General features: G+C 61.2%; 1 non-coding gene across 1 annotated transcript in view; it reads left to right on the forward strand.

Annotated features, from left to right (window-relative positions):
* The first annotated feature begins 9,732 nt into the window (after positions 1-9,732).
* LOC148316096 (18S ribosomal RNA) overlaps positions 9,733-10,000 on the forward strand; it is a 1,933-nt gene continuing 1,665 nt past the window's right edge. The window contains exon 1 of the ribosomal RNA XR_015840361.1: positions 9,733-10,000. This exon is cut by the window's right edge and continues 1,665 nt beyond it. This is a non-coding gene — a ribosomal RNA (18S ribosomal RNA).

The raw sequence follows: 10,000 nt of genomic DNA on the forward strand, positions 1-10,000 counted from the left end.
GCGACCAGGGGTGGGCAACTTAGGTGACCAGGGGTGGGCCGTTTAGGTGACCAGGGGTAAGGGGTTTAGGCGACCAGGGGTGGGATGTTTAGGTGACCAGGGGTGGGACGTTTAGGTGACCAGGGGTGGGCCACTTAGGCGACCAGGGGTAAGGGGTTTAGGTGACCAGGGGTAAGGGGGTTAGGCGACCTGGGGCTGGAGAGGAGCACCTTCCCCGGGCACAGGCAGGGAGCGAGCGCCCACCCCCAGCTCCATCGCTCCGGGGGTAATAGGCCGGCGTCTGCCACACTTAGCCCGGAGAGGAGCACCTTCCCCGGGCACGGGCGGGGAGCGAGCGCCCCCCAGCTCCATCGCTCCGGGGGTAATAGGCCGGCGTCTGCCACACTTAGGCCGGAGAGGAGCACCTTCCCCGGGCACGGGCGGGGAGCGAGCGCCCCCAGCTCCATCGCTCCGGGGGTAATAGGCCGGCGTCTGTCACACTTAGCCCGAATAGGAGCACCTTCCCCAGGCACGGGAGGTGCCAAGCGGCCCCTAAGTCTACCCTCATGGAAGCTCCGGAGGAGGAGGGCGGGCGTGTGTCACACTTGGCCCGAATAGGAGCACCTTCCCCGGGCACAGACGGTGCCAAGCGGCCCCTAAGTTTGCCCAAATGGAAGCTCCGGAGTAGGAGTGCATGCTGCCTGACAGTGAAGCCGAATATGAGCACCTTCCCCGGGCACAGGCGGTGCCAAGCGGCCCCTAAGTCTACCCTCATGGAAGCTCCGGAGGAGGAGTGCGGGCGTGTGTCACACTTGGCCCGAATAGGAGCACCTTCCCCGGGCACAGACGGTGCCAAGCGGCCCCTAAGTTTGCCCAAATGGAAGCTCCGGAGGAGGAGTGCATGCTGTGTGACAGTGAAGCCGAATAGGAGCACCTTCCCCGGGCACAGACGGTGCCAAGCGGCCCCTAAGTCTACCCTTATGGAAGCTCCGGAGGAGGAGGGCGGGCGTGTGTCACACTTGGCCCGAATATGAGGACCTTCCCCGGGCACAGGCCGTGCCAAGCGGCCCCTAAGTCTACCCTTATGGAAGCTCCGGAGGAGGAGTGCATGCTGCCTGACAGTGAAGCCGAATAGGAGCACCTTCCCCGGGCACAGACGGTGCCAAGCGGCCCCTAAGTTTGCCCTTATGGAAGCTCCGGAGGAGGAGTGCATGCTGTGTGACAGTGAAGCCGAATAGGAGCACCTTCCCCGGGCACAGACGGTGCCAAGCGGCCCCTAAGTCTACCCTTATGGAAGCTCCGGAGGAGGAGTGCGGGCGTGTGTCACACTTGGCCCGAATAGGAGCACCTTCCCCGGGCACAGACGGTGCCAAGCGGCCCCTAAGTTTGCCCTTATGGAAGCTCCGGAGGAGGAGTGCATGCTGTGTGACAGTGAAGCCGAATAGGAGCACCTTCCCCGTGCACAGGCGGTGCCAAGCGGCCCCTAAGTTTGCCCTTATGGAAGCTCCGGAGGAGGAGTGCGGGCGTGTGTCACACTTGGCCCGAATAGGAGCACCTTCCCCGGGCACAGACGGTGCCAAGCGGCCCCTAAGTTTGCCCAAATGGAAGCTCCGGAGGAGGAGTGCATGCTGCCTGACAGTGAAGCCGAATATGAGCACCTTCCCCGGGCACAGGCGGTGCCAAGCGGCCCCTAAGTTTGCCCTAATGGAAGCTCCGGAGGAGGAGTGCGGGCGTGTGTCACACTTAGCCCGGAGAGGAGCACCTTCCCCGGGCACAGGCGGTGCCAAGCGGCCCCTAAGTTTGCCCTAATGGAAGCTCCGGACAGTGAAGCCGAATATGAGCACCTTCCCCGGGCACAGGCGGTGCCAAGTGGCCCCTAAGTCTACCCTCATGGAAGCTCCGGAGGAGGAGGGCGGGCGTGTGTCACACTTAGCCCGAATAGGAGCACCTTCCCCGGGCACAGACGGTGCCAAGCGGCCCCTAAGTTTGCCCAAATGGAAGCTCCGGAGGAGGAGTGCATGCTGCATGACAGTGAAGCCGAATAGGAGCACCTTCCCCGGGCACAGGCGGTGCCAAGCGGCCCCTAAGTTTGCCCTTATGGAAGCTCCGGAGGAGGAGTGCATGCTGTGTGACAGTGAAGCCGAATAGGAGCACCTTCCCCGGGCACAGACGGTGCCAAGCGGCCCCTAAGTTTGCCCTAATGGAAGCTCCGGAGGAGGAGTGCGGGCGTCTGTCACACTTAGCCCGAATAGGAGCACCTTCCCCGGGCACGGGAGGTGCCAAGCGGCCCCTAAGTCTACCCTCATGGAATCTCCGGAGGAGGAGGGCGGGCGTGTGTCACACTTGGCCCGAATAGGAGCACCTTCCCCGGGCACAGACGGTGCCAAGCGGCCCCTAAGTTTGCCCTTATGGAAGCTCCGGAGGAGGAGTGCATGCTGTGTGACAGTGAAGCCGAATAGGAGCACCTTCCCCGGGCACAGACGGTGCCAAGCGGCCCCTAAGTTTGCCCTTATGGAAGCTCCGGAGGAGGAGTGCATGCTGTGTGACAGTGAAGCCGAATAGGAGCACCTTCCCCGGGCACAGACGGTGCCAAGCGGCCCCTAAGTTTGCCCTTATGGAAGCTCCGGAGGAGGAGTGCATGCTGTGTGACAGTGAAGCCGAATAGGAGCACCTTCCCCGGGCACAGACGGTGCCAAGCGGCCCTTAAGTCTACCCTCATGGAAGCTCCGGAGGAGGGCGGGCGTGTGTCACACTTGGCCCGAATAGGAGCACCTTCCCCGGGCACAGGCGGTGCCAAGCGGCCCCTAAGTTTGCCCAAATGGAAGCTCCGGAGGAGGAGTGCGGGCGTGTGTCACACTTGGCCCGAATAGGAGCACCTTCCCCGGGCACAGGCGGTGCCAAGCGGCCCCTAAGTTTACCCTCATGGAAACTCCGGAGGAGGAGGGCGGGCGTGTGTCACACTTGGCCCGAATATGAGGACCTTCCCCGGGCACAGGCCGTGCCAAGCGGCCCCTAAGTCTACCCTTATGGAAGCTCCGGAGGAGGAGTGCATGCTGCCTGACAGTGAAGCCGAATAGGAGCACCTTCCCCGGGCACAGACGGTGCCAAGCGGCCCCTAAGTTTGCCCTTATGGAAGCTCCGGAGGAGGAGTGCATGCTGTGTGACAGTGAAGCCGAATAGGAGCACCTTCCCCGGGCACAGACGGTGCCAAGCGGCCCCTAAGTCTACCCTTATGGAAGCTCCGGAGGAGGAGTGCGGGCGTGTGTCACACTTGGCCCGAATAGGAGCACCTTCCCCGGGCACAGACGGTGCCAAGCGGCCCCTAAGTTTGCCCTTATGGAAGCTCCGGAGGAGGAGTGCATGCTGTGTGACAGTGAAGCCGAATAGGAGCACCTTCCCCGTGCACAGGCGGTGCCAAGCGGCCCCTAAGTTTGCCCTTATGGAAGCTCCGGAGGAGGAGTGCGGGCGTGTGTCACACTTGGCCCGAATAGGAGCACCTTCCCCGGGCACAGACGGTGCCAAGCGGCCCCTAAGTTTGCCCAAATGGAAGCTCCGGAGGAGGAGTGCATGCTGCCTGACAGTGAAGCCGAATATGAGCACCTTCCCCGGGCACAGGCGGTGCCAAGCGGCCCCTAAGTTTGCCCTAATGGAAGCTCCGGAGGAGGAGTGCGGGCGTGTGTCACACTTAGCCCGGAGAGGAGCACCTTCCCCGGGCACAGGCGGTGCCAAGCGGCCCCTAAGTTTGCCCTAATGGAAGCTCCGGACAGTGAAGCCGAATATGAGCACCTTCCCCGGGCACAGGCGGTGCCAAGTGGCCCCTAAGTCTACCCTCATGGAAGCTCCGGAGGAGGAGGGCGGGCGTGTGTCACACTTAGCCCGAATAGGAGCACCTTCCCCGGGCACAGACGGTGCCAAGCGGCCCCTAAGTTTGCCCAAATGGAAGCTCCGGAGGAGGAGTGCATGCTGCCTGACAGTGAAGCCGAATATGAGCACCTTCCCCGGGCACAGACGGTGCCAAGCGGCCCCTAAGTTTGCCCAAATGGAAGCTCCGGAGGAGGAGTGCATGCTGCCTGACAGTGAAGCCGAATATGAGCACCTTCCCCGGGCACAGGCGGTGCCAAGCGGCCCCTAAGTTTGCCCAAATGGAAGCTCCGGAGGAGGAGTGCGGGCGTGTGTCACACTTGGCCCGAATAGGAGCACCTTCCCCGGGCACGGGCGGTGCCAAGCGGCCCCTAAGTCGGTAAAGTTTGAAATAAGTAAATAAATACAAAAAGGACGAGGGGGGGGAAAAAAAAGGCAAAAACGTATAAAATTCCCCCATTCATTTCAATGGGCTCGGCCGAATTGGGCTTGCGGGACCGCCGAGGGCACGCCGGAGGGCGGTTGAGTCGGTAAAAGTTGAAATAAATGAATAAATACAAAAAGAACGAGGGGGGGAAAAAGGCAAAAACGTATAAAATTCCCCCATTCATTTCAATGGGCTCGGCCGAATTGGGCTTGCGGGACCGCCGAGGGCACGCCGGAGGGCGGTTGAGTCGGTAAAAGTTGAAATAAATGAATAAATACAAAAAGAACGAGGGGGGGAAAAAAAAGGCTAAAACGTATAAAATTCCCCCATTCATTTCAATGGGCTCGGCCGAATTGGGCTTGCGGGACCGCCGAGGGCACGCCGGAGGGCGGTTGAGTCGGTAAAAGTTGAAATAAATGAATAAATACAAAAAGAACGAGGGGGGGAAAAAAGGCAAAAACGTATAAAATTCCCCCATTCATTTCAATGGGCTCGGCTAAAATGGGCCTGCAGTACTGCCGAGAGGCCGCCGGAGGACGCCCTAGTAGGCAAACGTTGATCCCCACACACGAGGGGTCAGTTAGGCGACCAGGGGTAGCGTTTAGGCGACCAGGGGTAGCGTTTAGGTGACCAGGGGTAGCGTTTAGGCGACCAGGGGTAGCGTTTAGGTGACCAGGGGTAGCGTTTAGGCGACCAGGGGTAGCGTTTAGGCGACCAGGGGTAGCGTTTAGGCGACCAGGGGTAGCTTTTAGGCGACCAGGGGTAGCTTTTAGGCGACCAGGGGTAGCGTTTAGGCGACCAGGGGCGTTGCAGTTCCGCCGAATTGCATTAGGGGCGCTGCAGTAGGCAAACGTTCATCCCCCCTAGTCAGAGGGTCATTTGCCTACTTCCCAGGTTTACCCGGGTTTTCCAAAACACCTGGGGCACATTTTCAGGGATCACGTTTTTAGAAACAAAAATATTCATAATTTCTTCTAAGTCCCCTTTCCAGCGGGGAACTTTGAAACATTGTATCCGACCACTGAAGGCTGTTGGCGGGCACGGCGCGGCAAACAGCCCGCACTCAGGCATGGAGCTCCGGGGAAAGTTGCCTAATTTCTTCTAAGTCCCCTTTCCAGCGGGGAACTTTGAAACATTGTATCCGACCGTGGAAGGCTGTTGGCGGGCACGGCGCGGCTCATAGCCGGCCCTCGGGCACGGAGCTCCGGGGGAATTTTACTCAATTCTTCTAAGTCCCCTTTCCAGCGGGGAACTTTGAAACATTGTATCCGACCGTGGAAGGCTGTTGGCGGGCACGGCGCGGCTCATAGCCGGCCCTCGGGCACGGAGCTCCGGGTGAATTTTCACAAATTTCTTCTAAGTCCCCTTTCCAGCGGGGAACTTTGAAACATTGTATCCGACCGTGGAAGGCTGTTGGCGGGCACGGCGCGGCTCATAGCCGGCCCTCGGGCACGGAGCTCCGGGTGAATTTTTACAAATTTCTTCTAAGTCCCCTTTCCAGCGGGGAACTTTGAAACATTGTATCCGACCGTGGAAGGCTGTTGGCGGGCGCGGCGCGGCTCATAGCCGGCCCTCAGGCACGGAGCTCCGGGTGAATTTTCACAAATTTCTTCTAAGTCCCCTTTCCAGCGGGGAACTTTGAAACATTGTATCCGACCGTGGAAGGCTGTTGGCGGGCACGGCGCGGCTCATAGCCGGCCCTCGGGCACGGAGCTCCGGGTGAATTTTCACAAATTTCTTCTAAGTCCCCTTTCCAGCGGGGAACTTTGAAACATTGTATCCGACCGTGGAAGGCTGTTGGCGGGCACGGCGCGGCTCATAGCCGGCCCTCATGCACGGAGCTCCGGGTGAATTTTCACAAATTTCTTCTAAGTCCCCTTTCCAGCGGGGAACTTTGAAACATTGTATCCGACCGTGGAAGGCTGTTGGCGGGCACGGCGCGGCTCATAGCCGGCCCTCGGGCACGGAGCTCCGGGTGAATTTTCACAAATTTCTTCTAAGTCCCCTTTCCAGCGGGGAACTTTGAAACATTGTATCCGACCGTGGAAGGCTGTTGGCGGGCACGGCGCGGCTCATAGCCGGCCCTCAGGCACGGAGCTCCGGGGGAATTTGCCTCATTTCTTCTAAGTCCCCTTTCCAGCGGGGACCTTTCAAACATTGTATCCGACCAAAGTAAGGCTGTTGGCGGATGCGGCGCGGCTCACAGCCCGCCCTCAGGCACGGAGCTCCGGGGAAATTTGCCTCATTTCTTCTAAGTCCCCTTTCCAGCGGGGAACTTTGAAACATTGTATCCGACCAAAGGAAGGCTGTTGGCGGGCGCGGCGCGGCTCACAGCCCGCCCTCAGGCACGGAGCTCCGGGGAAATTTGCCTCATTTCTTCTAAGTCCCCTTTCCAGCGGGGAACTTTGAAACATTGTATCCGACCAAAGGAAGGCTGTTGGCGGGCACGGCGCGGCTCATAGCCGGCCCTCGGGCACGGAGCTCCGGGTGAATTTGCCTCATTTCTTCTAAGTCCCCTTTCCAGCGGGGAACTTTGAAACATTGTATCCGACCACTGAAGGCTGTTGGCGGGCGCGGCGCGGCTCACAGCCCGCCCTCAGGCACGGAGCTCCGGGGGAATTTGCCTCATTTCTTCTAAGTCCCCTTTCCAGCGGGGACCTTTCAAACATTGTATCCGACCACTGAAGGCTGTTGGCGGACGCGGCGCGGCTCACAGCCCGCCCTCAGGCACGGAGCTCCGGGGAAATTTGCCTCATTTCTTCTAAGTCCCCTTTCCAGCGGGGAACTTTGAAACATTGTATCCGACCACTGAAGGCTGTTGGCGGGCGCGGCGCGGCTCACAGCCCGCCCTCAGGCACGGAGCTCCGGGGAAATTTGCCTCATTTCTTCTAAGTCCCCTTTCCAGCGGGGACCTTTCAAACATTGTATCCGACCACTGAAGGCTGTTGGCGGACGCGGCGCGGCTCACAGCCCGCCCTCAGGCACGGAGCTCCGGGGAAATTTGCCTCATTTCTTCTAAGTCCCCTTTCCAGCGGGGACCTTTCAAACATTGTATCCGACCACTGAAGGCTGTTGGCGGACGCGGCGCGGCTCACAGCCCGCCCTCAGGCACGGAGCTCCGGGGGAATTTGCCCCCTCATTTCTTCTAAGTCCCCTTTAGGCGACCAGGGGTTGACAATTTAGGTGACCAGGGGTTGACAATTTAGGCGACCAGGGGTGACTTTTAGGCGACCAGGGGTGAGGTTTAGGCGACCAGGGGTGAGGTTTAGGCGACCAGGGGTAGCGTTTAGGCGACCAGGGGCGTTGCAGTTCCGCCGAATTGCATTAGGGGCGCTGCAGTAGGCAAACGTTTTTACCCCTAGTCAGAGGGTCATTTGCCTACTTCCCAGGTTTACCCGGGTTTTCCAAAACACCTGGGGCACATTTTTAGGAACCACGTTTTTAGTAACAAAAATTCTTCTATGTCCACCTCCGTGAAAGAAATTGCCCAATGGTTCCCGCGGAAGAGAGCTGCCAGGCGGACGCATACTGCAATAACGGCCGCCCTGGCGCTCTGGTGGATGTTATCCTCGAAATTTCTTCTATGTGCCCATTCCAGCGGGCAACTTGCGAACAATGGTGTCCGACCATGGAAGGCTGTTGGCGGACGCGGCGCGGCTCACAGCCCGCCCTCAGGCACGGAGCTCCGGGGGAATTTTCCCCTCATTTCTTCTAAGTCCCCATTCCAGCGGGGAGCTTGCAAACGTGGTATCCGACCACTGAAGGCTGTTGGCGGGCACGGCCCCACCAGCGCAACACGGCACTTCCTATGACTCGGGTCCGACGCAGGAGGAGCGGTCCTCCCGGCCCCGCCACACGGCACTTCCTATGACTCGGGTCCGACGCAGGAGGAGCGGTCCTCCCGGCCCCGCCACACGGCACTTCCTATGACTCGGGTCCGACGCAGGAGGAGCGGTCCTCCCGGCCCCGCCACACGGCACTTCCCATGACTCGGGTCCGACGCAGGAGGAGCGGTCCTCCCGGCCCCACCACCGCCACACGGCACTTCCCATGACCCGGGTCCGACGCAGGAGGAGCGGTCCTCCCGGCCCCACCGCAACACACACAACCACTGACCGATTGGCAATCATGACCCGCCATCGGAGGGCCCCTGCCGGCCCCGGCCTCGCGCCGGGGTGTTCGGGTGGACGGTTCCTTCGGCCTGCGGGTCGACCTCTGAGCGTTGGCCGGCACCGCAGCACCGCAGCACACACATAACCACTGACCGATTGGCAATCATGACCCGCCATCGGAGGGCCCCTGCCGGCCCCGGCCTCGCGCCGGGGTGTTCGGGTGGACGGTTCCTTCGGCCTGCGGGTCGACCTCTGAGCGTTGGCCGGCACCGCAGCACACACACAACCACTGACCGATTGGCAATCATGACCCGCCATCGGAGGGCCCCTGCCGGCCCCGGCCTCGCGCCGGGGTGTTCGGGTGGACGGTTCCTTCGGCCTGCGGGTCGACCTCTGAGCGTTGGCCGGCACCGCAGCACACACATAACCACTGACCGATTGGCAATCATGACCCGCCATCGGAGGGCCCCTGCCGGCCCCGGCCTCGCGCCGGGGTGTTCGGGTGGACGGTTCCTTCGGCCTGCGGGTCGACCTCTGCGCGTTGGCCGGCACTTCCCTACCGTTACCCACCCCACCCCTGGGGTTGTGACAAAACGGCACTTCCTATGACTCGGGGTCCGACGCAGGAGGAGCGGTCCTCCCGGCCCATCTCGCACCCACACCCTGACATATACTGCACCACACCAACCACTGACCGATTGGCAAGCATGACCCGCCATCGGAGGGCCCCTGCCGGCCCCGGCCTCGCGCCGGGGTGTTCGGGTGGACGGTTCCTTCGGCCTGCGGATCGACCTCTAGCGCACCAACCAGCGCGAAACCGCTTTCGTCGCGAGACCGAGACGACCCTGTCGCGTGCCCGTCGGCCACACGGGCCCAGAGATGTCCTACACGGGAGTTCCGCCGCGCTCGCGGGTGCCCCGCCACGAGAGGGGTGCGGGAGCCCAGGCCCGCGTCAGCCGAGCGGTCCTTTCCGAAAAAGCATGTTTCTCAAACCCTACCGGCGTCTGTCAGAAGACGCCGCCTCCGAGTGCGTGTTGCGGTCGCGGGCGTGCGGGCGGCTCCGGCTCCCTCCCGCGACTGACCGCCACGCGGTAACGCGGCCTCTACGGACCGAGTACATACCGAGGCCCAGCCGACTTCCTCACCGCGCACGGGGGCTGAATCGGTAACGGAAATTTCGGTAGCCCACGTCCGAAAAAAATGAGAGAGAAAAAACAACGAGGGAGGCTGGGGTGCCGCCGGGGGTAACCCCGCGGGAGGCCGTCTCCCGCGGGCGCCGCCCGGTCCCCGCGCCCGGCTCCCCGCTCAGCTCCGGTTCCAATGCAAGAAACACAGACCGCCGGACGCGAGGGCTACCTGGTTGATCCTGCCAGTAGCATATGCTTGTCTCAAAGATTAAGCCATGCAAGTCTAAGTACACACGGTTCCGATACAGTGAAACTGCGAATGGCTCATTAAATCAGTTATGGTTCCTTTGATCGCTCCACCGTTACTTGGATAACTGTGGCAATTCTAGAGCTAATACATGCAAACGAGCGCCGACCCGTCTCCGCGGGGACGCGCGCATTTATCAGACCCAAAACCCACGCGGGTTCGGTTTGCCGCGGTGCAGCGGGCCCGC

This window comes from Idiotropiscis lumnitzeri, chromosome 22, assembly GCF_059441095.1.
Source record: "Idiotropiscis lumnitzeri isolate Australia: NSW breed Sydney's pygmy pipehorse chromosome 22, RoL_Ilum_1.0, whole genome shotgun sequence".
Taxonomy (NCBI): domain Eukaryota; kingdom Metazoa; phylum Chordata; class Actinopteri; order Syngnathiformes; family Syngnathidae; genus Idiotropiscis; species Idiotropiscis lumnitzeri.